Source organism: Sceloporus occidentalis, unplaced genomic scaffold (assembly GCF_023333645.1).
Source record: "Sceloporus occidentalis isolate IW3139 unplaced genomic scaffold, rSceOcc1.0.p SCAF_41, whole genome shotgun sequence".
NCBI lineage: Eukaryota > Metazoa > Chordata > Lepidosauria > Squamata > Phrynosomatidae > Sceloporus > Sceloporus occidentalis.
Window position 1 is genome coordinate 4,349,695 of NW_028317021.1, and position 18,676 is coordinate 4,368,370.

Consider the following 18,676-nt stretch of genomic DNA (forward strand, 5'->3'; position numbering starts at 1 on the left):
TCACAAACCCTTGACTCCAAAAGCTCATTTCTATATATCCATAGTACAACCATTTTCTATAACTCTATTGTGGGGATATTAATCATTAAAATCCATCCATCTCAGTGCGGTAAACAGTCTTACCACACAATAAAAATGATGCCGCTTGACACCACTTTAAATGCCATGGCTCAGTGCTACAGAATTCTGGGAATTCAGCTGAAATCACTAATACAAATTTGACCCTCTCTGTGTCCATGGCCATTTGTTAAAATTTGGTCACGATGCCAACCAGGACTGCAAAACTCATCCGCCTGGTATCAGAGGCCCAATTCACTACAGAGGCCCAGAACACTCAGTGTCCAGGAGGCAAAACTGCCCCCCTGAATTATTTTTGGCCAAAAACCATGTTAACTGACACCCCCCCTTTTATTTGAGGGGGGAACCAAGGGGGCAAAGGGTATCAAGAGACCCCCCCCAAGGGCTCACTACAGCCCAAAGGAAACAAAACATCCACCTTGCTCTCAACTCTCTCTAGGCCTATCCAGTTTGTGAAGATAAGCTTTGCATATGAAAGCTGCCTTAGGTGCCTGAAAGTGCCTAAAATCCCAAATGAACATACTGTACTGTAACTGTAGAACTCAAAGACATGTTAGTCTGTAGAATCAGTACATAAGAGAGATCTTTTGGGACCTTTGAGACTAACTGAACGAAAGAAATTGGCAGCATGAGCTTTTGTAGACTTCAGTCGACTTCCTCAGATGCATTTGAATATAATAATAATGTAGAGAGATCTTGTAGGACCTTTGAGACTCACTGAATGAAATAAATGGGCAGCATGAGCTTTCTCAGATTTCAGTCGACTTCCTCAGATGCATTCCTCCAAATGCGATCTGAGGAAGTCGACTGAAAAATACAAAAGCTCATGCTGCCAACTTCTTTCTTTCAGTGAGCCTCAAAGATACTGCAACTGTATAATTCCTCCCCTAAAGGCCTTGTATAGAGATGTCATGCAAAAATAGATAATTCCAAAAGTGAGAATGTGTCAAAGAAATGTTGGAAGGGAAGAGTGAAAAGTTTATTTGCTCCTCTCCATTTCACTCCTGACTTGCGTACACTGAGGGCCTCGTGAAACGCTACATATAAAAGTACAAATGAACAAGTGTGAGAATGGCACAATGAACTGACACAATGAAATTGGGTGCGTCCAGATGGATTGAAATGTCCCAGATTTTGTTCCTGTCCTTTCAGATGCTATACTGGGTTAAAATCAATCGACCTGTGGAACTGGTGTAAAAAGTACCTGGTTGTACTGGGAGCTGGGATAAATAAAATGTATATGGATCTCCAAAATTAAATCAGAAAGAACAGGAACAAAATCTGGGCCTTTGGGGTCTTTTTAATCAGTTTGGATGCACCCATTACTTCCCTATCTTTAAACTGAAGAATATTCCACATTTTCCTCCATTTTCTGTTTATCCAGGAGAGGGCAGTAAGACCACATCCCAACATTGTATGTCTAATGCAAAAAGTAGAAGCAGTGCTACACCTTGGTGCGCACCCATGCTTGTGTCCCTTTGTACAATTGCATTGGTGTGTAGAGGGAAATCGGTTTTAATTCACCAGTTCTTTTTCATCATTGTCTGCGTAATAATTATTTATGACGGCAGTATCTCAAAAGCAGTTACACCCAGCCCCACTGAGTCTTGTAAATTCTAGCCGAAATGGATCCAAAACAGCAACTTTCTGAATAAAGTGGAATTTTTCCTCTCAGCCCAAACTTGCATGAAAATGTTTTGAATTTCCATTGATGTCTAAATATTGTTTGGTCAAAATCAGTGCACCAGAACAACAGCAACAACAAAAACACAGAAATCTGGTGTTTGTGCAAGAGGTATCTGAAGCAGTTGGTGGACTGGGTCCAAAACTTTACTCTGAATTTTGTTTTTGGTCCCATTCGATAAAACACAGAGATCCTAAGCCAGTGTTGCATAGCACACATGATTTTATCGCACATCCCTTGTGTTGAATGGCAACACTATACAGCTGAACCAAGATGCAAAACTGCGTAATTTCGTGAAACAATTTCACACAGCGTCACACAAAACCTACCATTAAAATGGTCACAAAGAAGCATTAATGCACATATTTTTACTTTTGGGATTTCAGCGGCAATACATTTCTGATATCACTTTATTTGCGCCATTGCGTGTGATCATTTGTGCAATTACTCTCCATTTTCGCTTTGTCTGTGGGATGCTTTAAATGGAATCGAATCTCTCTTGAATGCCAAAATTAGCCCCAGCATGATAAACTCCTGGGACACAGAACGATGGATGCAAGCTACAGGAAAAGAGATTCCAGCTCAAGATTAGAAAGAACCTCCTGATAGTAAGAGCTGTTTGACAGTAGAAGACTCTCCCTCGGAGGGTTGTGGGGTCTCCTTCTATGGAGGTTTTTAAACAGAGGCTGGATGGCCATATGTCTCAAGGAGTGCTTGGATTGTACCTTCCTGCATGGTAGAATGGGGCTGGACTGGGTGGCCCTTGAGGTCTCTTCCAACTCTATGCTCCTGTGATTCTATTATTCTAGCGTATTGTGTAGAGCATCATGTCCATGACTGTCTGCCTAGTGGCTGTGGACACAAATCTGGAGGTAGCTGGTACTGGATGCAAGAAGCTACTGTTCAGGGGTTTCACGGGGGCGGGGGGGGGGGGCACAGACAGCGCCAGGTGATACCTCAAAGAGTTTGAGCACTCACTGTCTGTCCCAAGACCCCCACCAGATGTCCCCCTCCGTCAGCCAGGGCACCTCTGTCATCCATCGGCTGTGGACACTAGTGAAGGTGGTGTGCTGCTGCCAGGCAGGCTGGGGGTGACGGCATGAGTTACCCCATTAGGGTGATACTAAGCCTAGTGACTCCACCGCATACCGTTTGGCCATATTCTGTGATCCATGCACACACCCTGCCAGTGATATTTACCCTTGTGAATAATGGCAAAAGGTGAATACTGGTCATCACTGTGTTTGGAGGTTCACACATCAAGCCATGTCACCCCAGCTAAATTATCTGTATGACAAGCAAAACGAAAAGGAGTAGGTCACCTTAGAGACAAACAGTCAAGAGCTTTATGTAGAGAAATCTCGTAGCACCTTTGAGACTAACTGAACGAAAGGAGTTGGCAGCATGGGCTTTCCTAGACTTCATTCTTCCTCAGAGCTGTGTATGTTTACTAGGCCATCAGTCCAACTATTCCTTGGGACATCATCCCTAGTAAGGTAGTGCTGTTGTTGCTGTTAATGTGCTTTCAAGTCAACTCCAATTTATGATGACCCCATTCTATGGCTCTTTGGCAAAATATATTCCAAGGAGATTGGCTTCTGAGGCTGAAAGAGTGTGATTTGCCCAGAGTCAGGTTTCCAGACCACACTGAAGATTCAAAACCTGGTCTCCCAGAGTCCTAGTCCAACACAAAAACCACTACATCACACTGGTCCCTCCAGTAAAGCACCATAAAGCAAAGCCCGGGGGCCAATTTACACTCTCGGCTGGCATGCTGAGCATGTGCTGCATGCCAGGTTTGGTGTGCAGCCATGCAACCTGCATTCCCTACATGCCAGATAGGTTACGCCAATGGCCTTAACGGGTTTATGGTCTTAACTGGTTTAGAGGTGTTAGAAGCTGTGGCTTCCTGGACAGGAGAGAGTGCGTGGGTGCTTGCAGACGCTCCTATGCAAATGCTCCTCTGCAGATATTCCTGCTAAGATGTCACTTTATTAGAGAAGGGCATTCACAAACCTTTAATAATAAGAAGATGGGAAGGCACACAGTTAGTGTCCAAATTATTGGGGGTGTAAGTGAGCTCTTAAGACCTCCCTTCATCCAAATGCTAGTTAATAGGCCTTCCCACCCTTCTCTCCATCTTTTAAAAACTCTAACATCACAAAAGGCAGAGATGGATGAATGCAGGCAGGGTATTTAGCCTTTCTGACCACAAACATGGCTGTTGGATCTTGTAGAAAACCCATCTGCCAAGACTAAGGATGTACCGCCGTGTTACTATCTGGGGCCCTTTCACACTACACACTTGTAGCTCTAGGCTTCCCCCTCAGTTGCCATGGCAACATCCTATGGAATCCTAGGATTTGTAGTTTAGGAAAGAGCGTATAGAGTTCTCCGCCAGAGCGTTCTAGCGCCTCACCAGACTACAAATCCCAGGATTCCCTCAGATGCAGCCATGGCGGTTAAAGTAGAATAATAATGCCATAACTGTGTGGTCTGAAAGGGCCTTGGTTGTACAGTTCCCAAATTGTTGTCTGTCACTGTTGGTGATGCAATGCCAATGGGAATAGCTATGATCCAGTGCTCAGATTATGAGGAAAGAGTTGAGAGGCCCTTAATGAAATCCCACCCGTCTCTTCCCTTGACACAGACACTCCATTTTAGACAACCCCATAGCCTTGTAAAAACAGTAATTAAAAGGTTGATGAAAAAAGTTAAGGGGGCCAGCCCTCCACGGACCTGTCTTGCAATCTGAGCAATCCGGGAATCCCTCTATTTATGTTTACTGTATAACATCAGTGGTATAGAAACGGCACGTTAACAAAGTCCGAGCGAGGTGTCTGGGGTCCTGGAGCTGTTCCCAAAACAGGGCCCCCTTTGTACATATACAGGAGCGGTGGCCTAGAAATCAAAGGCATACAAAGTCAATAGACAGCAAGCACAGCCGCCTTCATGGGCAAAGCCATTTCCAGTCTTGCAGTTTTAATGACACCAAGAGCCCATGCATTAAAGAAAAATCTCAGGTTACAGAAGAAATGCACAAAATATTGACAATAACAGAAGCACTGGGGGATTTAAAAAGTGCCCCGAAAAGAGTTGCACCTTGTTGCTTCAGCGCTGGGCCCCTATCCAGTGCAAGGTCCAGAGCTATTCCACCAGGTGAACCTAGCACAACCAGGTGTGCATAAACCAAGATGGATACTAGCTGGGTATTATTCAGTTGAAAAACCCAGAGGTTTTTTTTTATTATTATTGAATGTTTTTGCGGGAGGTGTGCATCTTGGGTTTAATGGACATCTGGGTATCTCAAGGGTCACATGGGATCCCCAAAAGACCTCACACAGCCCCACAATTCCCACCTCCGGACCACTGACACACCTTGTGCATTGTACTTGAGTAGACCCATTGCATTAATGAGGCTTACACAAAGGTCGACTGATCAATTCAGCAAGTCTGTTCCAGTTGGGACTCACAATTGGATTTAGCCCGAGGGGTGCAATTCCCCAAGCGCTCACTTTGGGCTATGCCCCATCAGACGCACAGGATTTGCAGGCCTAGGCTTGCGCTGCAACATCGCTGCCTTGCGCCACATTTGTCGGTTTGTCAAAGTTCTCCTCTGGCTTCCCTCAGTGTGGTCTAATGGCCACTGCCCACCCAAACCGGGCTCCAACAATGACAGCAAAGCAAGATGAAAAGTGCCAGAAAAGAACAGGGAACCTTTTTTTTGTTGTTGTTCGTTTACTCCTATTCATGGACTCTGGTTGTTTTAATTTCAATAGGAAATGTAGCTCTGACTCTGTAATTGGAGCTGACAGGCCTTGCTTGCTTCCAGTCCTCATGGTCCATCTAAACAGAGCTGGAGGCAGGTCCTTCTCGACCCCAGGATCTTATCTTTGGGATTCCTTTCCTGAGGACATCTGCTGGAATCCATCTGGGGCCCCTCTTCAAAAGATCACCTTTGACCATTGCCGCCTTGTTTTAGCTCCATTTATTTACATGCCAGTCTCTCCTTGCACTTCTGTGTTTGTGGGATTTTAGGATGGCTTTGATTGAGTCTTTTCTGCGGCTTCATTTGCTCTTCAGGCAAATAAAATAGAGGACACCCTAAGGATGGAGGAATCTGTCTTTCAGTTTAGCTTTGTGAAGATATTTAAGAATGCCAGTAAATGCTCATCTTGCATTGCACAGAGAGAGAGAGAGAGAGAGTAAAAATACAAAACTGACGGGGAAGAAAAGAGAGATACTAACTCTGCTTCAGCACCACTGACATGGACATAAGAAATGAAACCCAGGCTGCATCTACGCTGCAGAAGTTGCCAGATTTTAGTCACCAGCATCTCTAAACAGGGATGGGAGAGACTCCTGTATGCAACTTTAAATAGGACCCAGTTTTGTTGCAGATGCCAAAAAAAAAACACAAACCCATGTCCATCTTGATGGGGAAGTGAGAAGGAATAAAATTGTAGATGAAAATGTGCAAATGTTACAGAAAGCAAACTGGATGGTTTTGCTTGCAAAACCCTTGTACTGGATCGTGCCTCTTCATTTTCCGGTGTTTATGACATTAAAGTTGGCACTTATCCTCCATAGTCTTCTAAATAGGACACTACAGAAAAGTGAATGAAATCTAACCTCCTAAGAACAAAAGCAATAGTTGGATTTCTACCGCTCTGGTGCCTAGAAGCTAGTGGACGTTAAAGGAAATGTTATTTGAATAAAAGCATCTAACTGATCAGATCTCAGATCAGTTGGACTACATCTCCCACAGTCCCCCTACCAGTTTATGATGGACTCTAGGAGCCACAGTCCAACAAATCCGTACCGCATCCTGGAGGGGAAGAGTGCTGTCAACCACAAATATATTCCAGAAATTCAGTAATATCTAGAGTGCCGCAGGTTCCTACGCCTTGCTATTATAGATCAGTGGTTGTCATCTTTGGGGCCACCAGATGTTTTGAACTTTAATTCCCAGAAGTCCCAGCCAGCATGGCCAGTCATCAGGGACTCTGGGAGTTGAAGTCCGAAACATCTGGAAGGTCAGAGGTGGAGAGCCGCTGCTGTAGATCACCTCTGAAGAAATTTGTCCTTCAGGAATAAAGCAGAGGAATCAAGGTCTTAACCAAACAGCAACCTTTAACCCAACTCCCCTTCGACCACAGCATGAGGTCCTGTAAAGCAGGGGTGGGCAGACTTCAAACTTGTGGAATCTATTTTCTTCTCTTTTTTTAGGAGAACCCCTAAAGTCTGGCAGATGGAGACGGGTGCAAAATAGTTGCGGCATGTGTGCGATTGCTCGGTCCAGGATTGATTTATTTTTAAAAAAATATCAGAATTGACTTTGCAGTCCTCCTTGGTGCAAAAAATACAGCTCATGGTCAGATGCATTCAGCTTTCTTTCATTTCCATGGCCTAAAGTGAAGGGATCCAGTGTGTTGTTGCTGAGTCAGAAACTCATCTGATCTACTGCAGATCACTCCTGTGGATCCTGGACTATCTCTTCTCTGTCTCCAAATCTTTGTGCATTAACAGTTGCCTGTCTTTTCCTATTGCCTCACCAGATTTGTGCTTCTCAAACAAACACATCTCAAAAAACCCGCCCCTTGCACTTGCTTTAAGTTATAAATAATAATAATAATAATAATAATAATATAATTTATTTATATTCCGCCTTTTCCCGAGGGAATCAAGGCGGATTACAGAATAAATACCGGGACACCTGGAAGAGTTTCTTCAGAGATTCTAGCTGCATAGCTATTCTGAAAGATAGTCAGAATATCTGAATATTCAGAATATTTACAGCATGCATCAGGAGTTGCCAGTGTCGGATATCTCCGACAGTGGAAACGTTCCTTATTTATTTATTTGATTAATAATAATAATAATAATAATAATAATAATAATAAATTTTTATTTATATACCGCCCTGTGGCGAACCAATCCGGGCGGTTTACAACATTAAAATAACATACAGCATAAAAACAATATATTTCCCTCCCCCCTTAAAAAGTTATTAAACAACATATCTAATTTAAAACCACAATAACTAGTTAAAATAACAATAAAGTAAATAAAATAATACCAACCAACAAACCACTGCAACTTCAGTTCTAAAGAAAAGAAAAGGGGGCTTTGGAGACATTACTGAGGAGGGAGGAGATCCTGAGATCCTGAGGCCGGGATATTTCAGTCTGGGAAGGCCTGCCTGAAGAGATCCGTCTTGACAGCCTTTTTGAAGCTGTCCAAAGATGTTAATTGACGGATCTTGTCTGGCAGGTCGTTCCAGAGCCTGGGGGTGACAGCAGAAAAAGCCCTCCGGGAGGTCACCACAAGCCTTGATTTTTGAGGCTGCAACAAGTTCCTCCCAGAGGACCGGAGAGCGCGGGGAGGATTGTATGGGAAGAGGCGGTCTCTGAGATAGCTTGGACCCAAGCCATTTAGGGCTTTAAAGGTAATAACCAACACCTTGTACTGGGCCCGGAAACCAATAGGCAGCCAGTGGAGGGACCTCAAAACCTGTCATGCCCAGACTGGAGGATGGCTTGGAGGACTCAGAGGATGAGCTAGAGCCCCTGGGACCTGAACCTGTAATGGAGGAGCCAGAGCCCCTGGGGCTTGAACCTGTAACGGAGGAGCCAGAGGCTGGCCCTAGTTCTGCTGGAGCAGAGTCTATGGCCCCTCCAGAGATTCAGCAGTCAAGTTTGCCTGGTGCCGAGGCTGTGGACACGGAGGAGGATCTGGGCAGTGTGCCTACCTTCAATGAGCGTCGAGCAGAAAGAGAGGGCCTTCGAAGATCTCGGAGGCTTTATCAGAAGCGTCTTCGTAATCAGACACAGCTGAAGGCCGGCTCCTTGCCTTCTTAAGCACCTAGAGCATGTGTGGTTCTTTGCCAGTGGATATCTGACTCTTTTAGAGGAAAGACTCTGTCTCTGGCTCCTTTGGCTTCTTGTCTTGACTACCCGGAAACCTTGACCTTGGACTGCTTTATCGACCTGCCTATCTGTTGCCCTGAACCTCGGACTGTCTGACAATTCTCTTGGTAATCCCTTTTGGTAGAACTACTGTGAATCTCCAGGACTGTGTAGCTTACACTGACTTTGCTGTGCTGGGAGGGGGTTTGTTTGTTTGGGAACTAGCTGCCTTATCAGCCCTTTGGCTGCTTTCCCGGACAAAACCAGAGTGATATGGTCCCTTCTAAATGTTCCCGACACAAGCCTGGCTGCCATGTTTTGAACCAGCTGTAGTTTCCGAACCAGGCACAAGGGTAGCCCCATGTAGAGCGCATTACAGAAGTCAAGGCATGAGGTTACCAGTGCGTGCACAACAGTCTCGAGATCCCTTACTTCCAGAAAAGGGCGCAGCTGGCGTATCAGCCGAAGCTGATAACAGGCGCTCCTGACGGTCGCATTCACCTGATTTGTCATCAGGAGCGACGAGTCAAGGAGCACCCCCAGACTGCGAACACAGTCACTAGAGGAGAGTGTGACCACGTCCAGGACTGGAGGTTGCAACCCAATTCTTGGTTTCGGGGCCACTACCGTGAGCACCTCCGTCTTGTTCGGATTCAGCTTCAATCTGTTTTTCCTCATCCAGCCCATTACCGCCCGAAGACATTCATTGAGAGAAGAGATGCCATTAGAATTCGAGGCCGACGAACGAGACATGGAGAAATAGATTTGGGTGTCATCAGCGTACTGATAGCACCCAGCACCATAACTCCGTATGATCTCACCCAGCGGCTTCATATAGATGTTAAACAATATTGGGGACAAAATAGCTCCCTGAGGGACCCCACAAAGGAGCTCCCTCTTTCTGGAGCTACTGTCCCCAAGCAGCACCCTCTGGGACCTGCCCGAGAGGAAGGACCAGAACCACTGCAATGCAGTGCCTCCAATATCTAATCCCCCCAAGCGGTCCAGGAGGATGCCGTGATCAATCGTATCGAAAGCCGCTGAGAGGTCTAAGAGCACCAACTGGGTCACACTACCCCTGTCGATGCTCAGACGCAGATCGTCAGTCAAGGCAACCATGGCAGTCTCAACTTTTCTGCCTTTCATCCACAATTGGTGGACTATTTAGCCGTCTCTTTCAAGAGAGCTCTGGTGCCATGGGAGTTAGAGTGGTTTCAACCTGCGCTATTTCGGCAGTGCAGACGCAGCCCTGAGGAATTTATCCCACGAAGGCGATTGGGAGTTTATCCTGTGAATATCCTGGAAAAATCGCGTAATTACACAAAATGATTTCCCACGATGTCGCACCAAACCCGCCATTAAAGTGATCACAAGGAAGCATTAATGCACATCTTTTTACTTTTGGGATTTCAGTGACAATGCATTTCCGATATCACTTTCTTTGCGCAATTGCGTGTGATAATCCTTGTTGTAATCCTGCCTCGATCCCCAGAGAGAGGCAGGAAAATATAAATATATTATTATTATTATTATTATTATTATTATTATTATTATTATCATTCATGCAATTACTCGCCATTTTCACTTTATTTGCGGGTTGCTTGAAATGCGCTTTAATTTCTCTTTAATGCCAAAATTAGCCCCAGTGTGATAAACTCCTAAGTCTCTGCAGCAGCAGAAAACAGGCTTGCTCCATCCTTAATATGACACTCCTTCAAATATTGAAACATGGCTGTCGTGTTTAACCTTCTCTTCCCCAGGCTAAACATGGCAAGCCGCCTTTCTTGAGGAAGAGAGGCCCAGGAATCCTTTTCTCTCCAAGCAATTGCTCAGGATCTAATGTTGATTTCCCCCAATGGGAAGCTGAGTGACTTTCCTGCAACTCTTTCTTGAAACTGTTTGATGGATGTTGCTACAGAAGTACAAAGTACTGTTCCTTGTCATCATTAATAGCTTTCTTTCCTGAGCTGCGGCCTAGTCATCTTATTGGTGGCTGCTCCCCCTTTCCAATTTATTCCCTACTCCATTTGTTTTCCAGCACTTTCCCAAAAGTTGGCAGTGAAACTAACTGGTATTGATAACTGGGTCATTCCAACAAAAATACATCTGGAAGGAAGTTCAGAAGAAGGAGTCGCATGGAGAGAATGCAAAAGCCGGCGCATAATTGGTAGCACTCTTGGCAAAGTTGCCATTCATTCCTCCACAGGTCCTGCATAGGAGACCTTGGAGCCATCCAACCGGATCCCGCAAAAATATCTGAATTCATCAAGCTGGGATTCTAGTAAAAATGTTGCTGGTACATCCCAAAATCTGAATTCTAGTTCTAATTCTAATGTGAAGTCCAAGGCTTTCATGACTGGTATCCATAGATTTTTGTGGGGTTTTTGGGGCTGTGTGGCTACGTTCTAGAAGACGTTTCTCCAGCATCTGTGGCTGGCATCTTCAGAGTGAAACGTCAGGAACAAACTCTTCTAGAACATGGCCACAGAGCCCAAAACCCCCACAAAATTCTATCTAATTCTAATTCTTCTTATACAGTAGTGGTGTGATGGATGATCAAAGCTCTGCCACGGAAGAAGGAGATAAAACTCACCTTCAGCCAATATCCCCAGACACTATGAATTGGTAAATGTTGTTGCTCATCCGTCTTCAACCTTACATGCTCCAAAGGTATGGCTCTCCTGTCTGGGGATGATGAGACCTATAGTATACCCTGGTGGTGGGGGGCAATGGGCTGGTGAAGACTGCTGCGAACTAGCAGATAGATGATCAGAGATGGTCCTCTTGTTGTAAACATGGCTACGCATTATGAGCCAACTTACCCAGAAAGCTTCAACTACTTTAGGAGCCACAGCTTGGAAAAATTCATTTTTAGACTAGTCCAAAAAGGAACTGGTCCAAGTTCTGTCCTCTGCCATACCAAACTATCTCTCCTATCTTGTCCAGTATTACTGACCATTGCTACAGTCCTCCAGAATTGTATGCAGAGGTCTTTTCCGTTTTCTGCTAGCCCTGATCTTCTCGCTTAAAAGTGTAAGATAATGGTGAAAATGTTGGCCTGGGACATGCGAGATGCAAAGTCAAGTCTCCCTTCAACCATGACAGACATTCACCTTGAACGATTCTTTCCTCTCAGCCTGCCCTACCTCACAGGGTTGTTGTGGTGGTACAAAAGGGGTACAAGAGAGAACAATGTATGAGCGCACTGGCAAATTATAAGACCGGGCTTTCTTGGTGAGTTCTGCTCTAAATCTCTCTGCCAAGTGAGGCTAAACTGGTTCCTTCCCTCTTTTCTTATATCAAATAGGTGAATATCTTGTTAATTGTGTTTTAATGGTACAGTATTTGTTTTTATCAGTTTTCTTTTATCAGGGGATATTCCGTACCCTACAGAGCCAGCATGGTTCAGTGGTTTGTTGGACTTGGACACTGAGAGACCAGGGTTTGAATGCCCACTCAGCCATGGAAAACCATTGGGCGACCCTTGGGCAAGTCCCACTCTCTCAGCCTCAGAGTATGGCCATGGCGAACCCTCTCTGAACAAATCTTGCCAAGAAAACCCCATGATAGGTTCTCCTTTGGATCTCTTAAGGTAGAAACGACTTGAAGGCATACAAACCACCTTTGAAAATACCACTTCGTTTTGGTTTTTGTAACATTTGGCGACCAGCGTGGAATAGTGGTTTAAGCGTTGGCCTAGGACACTGGGAGACCCTCTCTGACCAAATCTTGCCATAAGCTGGAAAAGACTTAAAGGCACACGGCAACAACAACAATTCCATACCCGCCAACATTTTGCAGAGGAAAACCGGAAGGAAAATGACAAGGTAGGTCAGGATACTTATTTGGAGGGCAATGTTGTGCCCTCCTCCCGCAGTCACACAACACACATTGTCACAACACCAGAAATGACACAGACTGGCATCCAACCATTTTCATTTGAATTTTCAGACTTATTGCAGAATTAAAACAATCCGATGTGGAAATGAAGTCTGAATTGATTGGAAGAAGGTGCACTGCCTTTTAAACCAGATTGTGATTTGGTATGAACCGGTTTAAATGTGTATGGTTCCTACTTAATCCGAATCTTTTCAACCAAATTGAATCTGTGCAAGTGGGAACCAGAACCAAATCGGATTCGATTTCACAATTCGGTTTTAAATGAATCGCTTCAGCACAAATGGGAACCGGATGCAGATCGGAATTGGTTTATTGAAACGGAAATGGATGTTCTCTGCCCGCCCACCCTCCCTTGGAGCAGAACCGATTCTATTTAAACTGATTATATTTAAACAGATTCATTTCCCAATGTGAACCACAAGTGGGTTATCTGCTTCAGGAACTGGTTTAAATAGAACCAGTTCATTTGTGAATGGAAACCACAAGTGGGTTATTTTGATTCAATTCCATGCCAGAAAATGTGATCGGGGCAAATGTAGTAGGAACCACAATCCGATGTTGAATCGATCCATCGATTCGGATCGGAAAGCAATTTTTCTGTAAGTGGGAATGAGGCCCATGATACAAACTCTAAATCAGTAAGTGCCAAACCATGGCTGTGGACGCTCCCTTGAAATGCACAGATTCCTCTGTCAAGTTTCCTCCGCTGTTGGCTGACTACTGTGCCCTAGCAAGAGATCAATCTGGATTTTAAATTTTACACCAACAGCAAACATAACATTTTTTACTGAAAGGAAGGGGGGGATGGGAAGGCAGATGGGAAGGGGGGGAAGCTTATCCTCCACTGGGCCTTATTTTACAAGACCCATGGGATGCTCCCTTCCTCACCAGTGGAGGAAAAGACCATCTTGATGGAGGTGAGGTGATGAATGGTCCCAAAATAAAACGCTTTTAAAAAATGAAAAATTCAGTGACAGCCCATTTCGGTAGGATGGGTCCTGCAACTATTTATCCAAAAGGCTCTGAAGACCTTGCTGAGGAAAGGGAGTTCAAAAGCTTGAGACTTGCCGTCTGACAAGGCTGTAATGTTCCAAGAATGTCAGGAATCCATGTGGCTGTTCCATTAAATACCCCTGATTAGTGAATGCGCTGATAAACCTCAGAGGCCAGAGGTCAGCCCTGTGGAACTGAAGGTACCCCAGGTATTGGGGAATGTCTCCGGGATTCAGATTCCATTGGCACAGTTAACCCTTCCTCTGCTCCAGAGAAAGAGAGAAAAGAAAGAAAAGAAAGAAGGAAAGATGAGCGCTCGGTAACTCTCATGTTTCAGCAGAATCCACATTTTGCCTTTAGAACTGGAATTGTTCCATTCATTGCAGCGGGAGAATTAAGAAAAAACACACATTGCATGTCTTGACACCAATTGCTAATACAGTGGGCCATTCTTATCCGCTGGGATTTGATTCCAGGACCCTCCGTGGAGGGGCCACTATCATGTGGCTGGAAATAATTTGGGGAAGCTAGCCATTTGACACCAGTGTGATCTCTGGATGGGGGTAATTGACGGCCATTTAATTCAGATTTGCTGTGAGTAGCCTCAATGTCGCTTTTAATAGTATAGACAAGCCCCAGGTGAATCTGGAAAATCTAGGACACCCTCGATTTTACTATATGCATAGACTGCAGTCAAGAAATCAGGAGAGGACTAAGAATGGGAAGGGCAGCTATGGAAGAACTAGACAAGTAACTAAAGAGCAAAGCTATACAAGCATGCACTAAACATGGGACTTTATCACCCGACCAAAAAAGACTGGAGCATAGCGATACGCTCCCGTTGATATTGCTCAATAAGGCTAACCTTTTCACACGATGTCGCGGTTCTCACATGATTATCCTGTGAATAAAGAGGCATTCTAGGGATATATGTCTTTGTATGCATTTATGTGCTGAAGAATTACATTGCAAAATTCAGAGCAGCACAAAAACTGAGGGAAGTGTCAACTATGTTGGTCCGAATACAAATACAAACTGAACCAATTTCTTTCCCATCCCTTCAACACAAAGTATTTTCATTTTCTTTCCAAGATGCTGTTTTACCATGTTGTCATACCTGTTTTACATGGTTAAATTCCACTAGCGTAGTCACACCTCTGCTAAACAGCTCAGGGTTTTCACATTTCTAAAGTCAAGCAACAAACAACATCCAGAGATTGAGGGAAAATTCCTGGATCTTCTAATGCCTGCAGACACTGGATCCAAGCTCACAGTTCAACCTGGTCAACATATACCATTGTGTGTGTGTGTGTGTGTGTGTGTTATACATGGACACATGCACTGTACACTTCGACATCAGTGGTTTCAGGGTAAATTTGGGACTGCATTGCCAGACTTCCAAGGAGAATCCAAAAATGCAAGTAACTATTTTCATCCATATCAATGCATCAGTTTTAACAGTTTCCCCTCCTCTGGAGGACGTCTTTTGTAAATCTAACGGATCTTAATTTCCCATTTAAGACCAAAGCACCACAAAATACTTTGTGCTGCAAGGGATCTAGCGGGGTTTGAATCCAGGACCCCTTGTGGATACCAAAATCAGTGAATGCTCAAGTCCTATTATTGGCCTAGTAAAATGGTATCCCTTTTTGGCAAAATCATGCTTTGCTTTCTGGATTTTTTAATTTCAAGCCATTGAATCGGTGGCGGCAGAATCTGTGGATACAGAGCACTGATTGCAATATTTATTTCTGACCTGCTTCTCCCTATGGATCTAGGTGGAGAATCTCAAGAGACTAAAATGCAGCATGTACCAGTTAAAAACATGTAACATCGGTTTAAAAGAACATATGAGTCTGATACGTGTTTGTCGTCCTCCAGGTAATCAACCTGTATTTGTGGAGCACACAGACATGAGCAATATGCTGCCCCTATGACCTTTCAAGTGGGAGTAAAAATAGGAGGAGGAGGACAAAAGGAGGATGAAAAAGAAAGAGGAGGAGGAATAAAACCAGGAAAAATATCCCAACAACACTGTTCCTTCTTACTACACTGTCTGACTGATGCTAGATCTCCTCGCCGAACAGTGTGCATCACAAGGGATGAATGCTTTTTAAATGGGCGGAGGTTTGCTTTATTTCCAAGTTGGTGCCCTCAAGATTTGCATTGGGGAAAGAGACCTCTTTGCCCCTAACTAGCCATTTTCCACTCCTCCTAGCCATCTGCCATCCATCCTATCCCTATGGCCCAGAAGTATGTTCAGAAATTGGATGGGGGGGGGGGGGGAAGACAACCCCAAATCCAAAGTATTTGGTCTGAAAGGCTCTTTGTTCGAAGCATGCTTCTTGTGTGTTTAAGGGCAGCGTCATAGATTCGGAAGGGTCAGTCGTATATCTTTGGATTTTCTTCCCTGCCCCCTTTGATTGATTAATTCCAGTTCCTTCAGATCTTGGCCTGTTCCCACAAACCTGGAATCTCAGGATTGTTTGATTAAGTCATGGTTACCATGACATTCAAAATGCCTCTGGCCAGCCTGACCTTTGACTGCATTCAATTCAGCCAAAAGGAATGGTCAGAGGATGGAAAAGTCTCCATCCCACCCCCCCGCCTCCCCATCTTCCACTATTGCTTCAAGCCGGCCAAATCATGCATGGCCTAAACAACTTTAAAACATTTAGAAGCTGTCAGGCTTAAGGAATGTGGGATTCAGTGGCCACCGCTTCCTTGCCCACCTTTGCGCCCGAGTCGCACGAGAGCATGGTGGTCCCTTTTCTCACACCAAGCAGCCGCATTTTTATTATTTTCCATTGCCCCCCCCCCTCCTCTCTTTGCAAAAAAGAGCACTCTTCGCCTCTTTGTCTTTCGTTGCATGGCATTGAGCATAATTTAATCGACGTGGCGCTGAGCGTAATGTAATCAACGTTTCTCAAAGCACCCACCCTGGGTTTTAAAAGGGGCGTTGAGTGCAAAAGATGCCAGCCCCAATGCCGGAGTGATGGGTTGGCTGGAAAAATAAGAATAAAAGTTTCCTGTTCCAAATATGCCCCTCTTGACAATTGGTGTCAGCCCCAAGGGGGAAGTATTCAAAGGGCAAACCCTGAGCGGAAGGGGAGATGATGAGGAGGATGGACCTTATTTTGAAAGTAAACTTCCTGCCATTTTTAAAAGGCCTTGACGGAATGATAGCGGAGAGGTCTCCCTTGTTCTGACCAAACAAGTCTAGTGGGACAGGGCAAAGGGCCTCTCCTGACCATCCTAGCACTCAGATGGGCTCATAAAGGGACATATGGTCCTTCCAAGAACCTGGACCCAAGCCATGCATCCTATGGTATCTGGTGATTTGTAGCTCCTTGCAGTGATTTGTAGCTCCTTCTCTGACAGAGAAGGCGAAACAGCTCACAAAACCACAAACCCCAGGATTTCATCACATTGAACTGTGGCAGCTAAAGCAGTGTCAAAACTGCATTCTTACTGCACTGCAGATTTGGCCATTAGCCTCCCTGTTTCAAATGCATGTCTCTTTGTTGGGCGTTTGAGCCAATCCCATCATGCGTTGGGTTCCCAGGTCTCCAGGTCTGACTTTTCTGGCCCTTAGGGAAAGGAGACGTCATCTCAGGATGAGAGCATGGTCTTGAAAAATTACAGAGTCATAGGCCTGTTACAGACAGCCAAAATAAAGCTGCTTTGAGTCACAGTGGAGGTATGGTGTTTCAATGATGCATGCGTCCTAAGAGTCCAGAAGCCGCACCACAGCCACGCTCCAGTCCATAGGGATGGAGCGTGGCTTTGGGTGCGACTTCTGGACTCTTAGGACGCATGCATCATTGAAACAGCATACCTCCACTGTGACTTGAAGCAGCTTTATTTTGGCTGTCTGTAACAGGCCATAGAATCATAGAGTTGGAAGAGACCGCAAGGGCCATCCAGTCCAACCCCATCCTGCTATGCAGGAACTCACGACCAAAGCATCCCTGACAGATGGCCATCCAGCCTCTGTTTAAAGACCTCCAAGGAGGGAGACTCCACTACACTCCAAGGAAGGAGTGTGTTCCACTGTTGAACAGCCCTTACTGTCAGAAAGCTCTTCCTAATGTTGAGGTGGAATTGCTTTTCTTGGAGCTTGCATCCATTGTTCAGGGTCCTAGACTCTGGAGCAGCAGAAAACAAGCTTGCTCTCTCCTCAATATGACATCCCTTCAGACCTTAATACCATACCTCACAATCTCCTCCTATATCTTCTACCCTCTGCTTCTGGGAGACATTACTGTCAATTCTTTTTTTGTCCAAAGCAGAGCTTGGAAAAAATCCCTTGGTTGAATTACAACTCCCATGCATTCATAAAAGCCTTGCTTTTGGTTTTTTTTTTTCCAAAAAGAGCTGGGAAAATTGTGCTTGCTCTGTTGAGTGGAGAACTTGTAAGTACAGTACTTCATTTCCAAGCAGGGAAACAGCTTCCTATTTGCCGGGCGTCATTTTTTATTATTTGCATGACATGCTCCGGGCAGCTGGAGTTCATGTTTGCTCTGTCATGTTCAGTGATATCACCGAGACCCATCCCCACGACGTCAAGAAGGGAGGTCTCAGGTTATTTTTGTATTTAAGCCATAGATTGCCGAGTGGCATGCTTCTCTCCTCTAGATGACATCCTTGATATGTGAGATCATCGGCATGTTTACTCTCTGTAGAGAAGATGGAAAAATATGACTAGAATAGTATCTTACACCCCTCCCTTCTCCCTTTGCCTTCCCTTCTCCTCCGGTCCTTCCATGTGCCTGAGTCATTCCTGTTGTGCTCTTACAATCTGGAAACATTTGCTGATCTCCCCTGCCTTCGCTTTGGCCTTTCTTCTTCTGTATCTAGCCTGACCTGTCTAGCCTTTTAGTCCACAATGTGGATGTTTATTAAATCTAGAGATCTGTTTATCTGTTGGTGTTTCTCAAAGCCTCTGTGTGTCTGAGCATACACACACATACCCATGGAAGCCAGGCCTTGAGTTTTGTTGTTAACTGACTTGCAGCAACCCCAGGAATGAGAGACCTCCAAGTCACTCTATCCTCAGCTCAGTTTGCTCAGGTCCTGCAAACTCATGGCCATGTCTTCTCTGACTGAGACT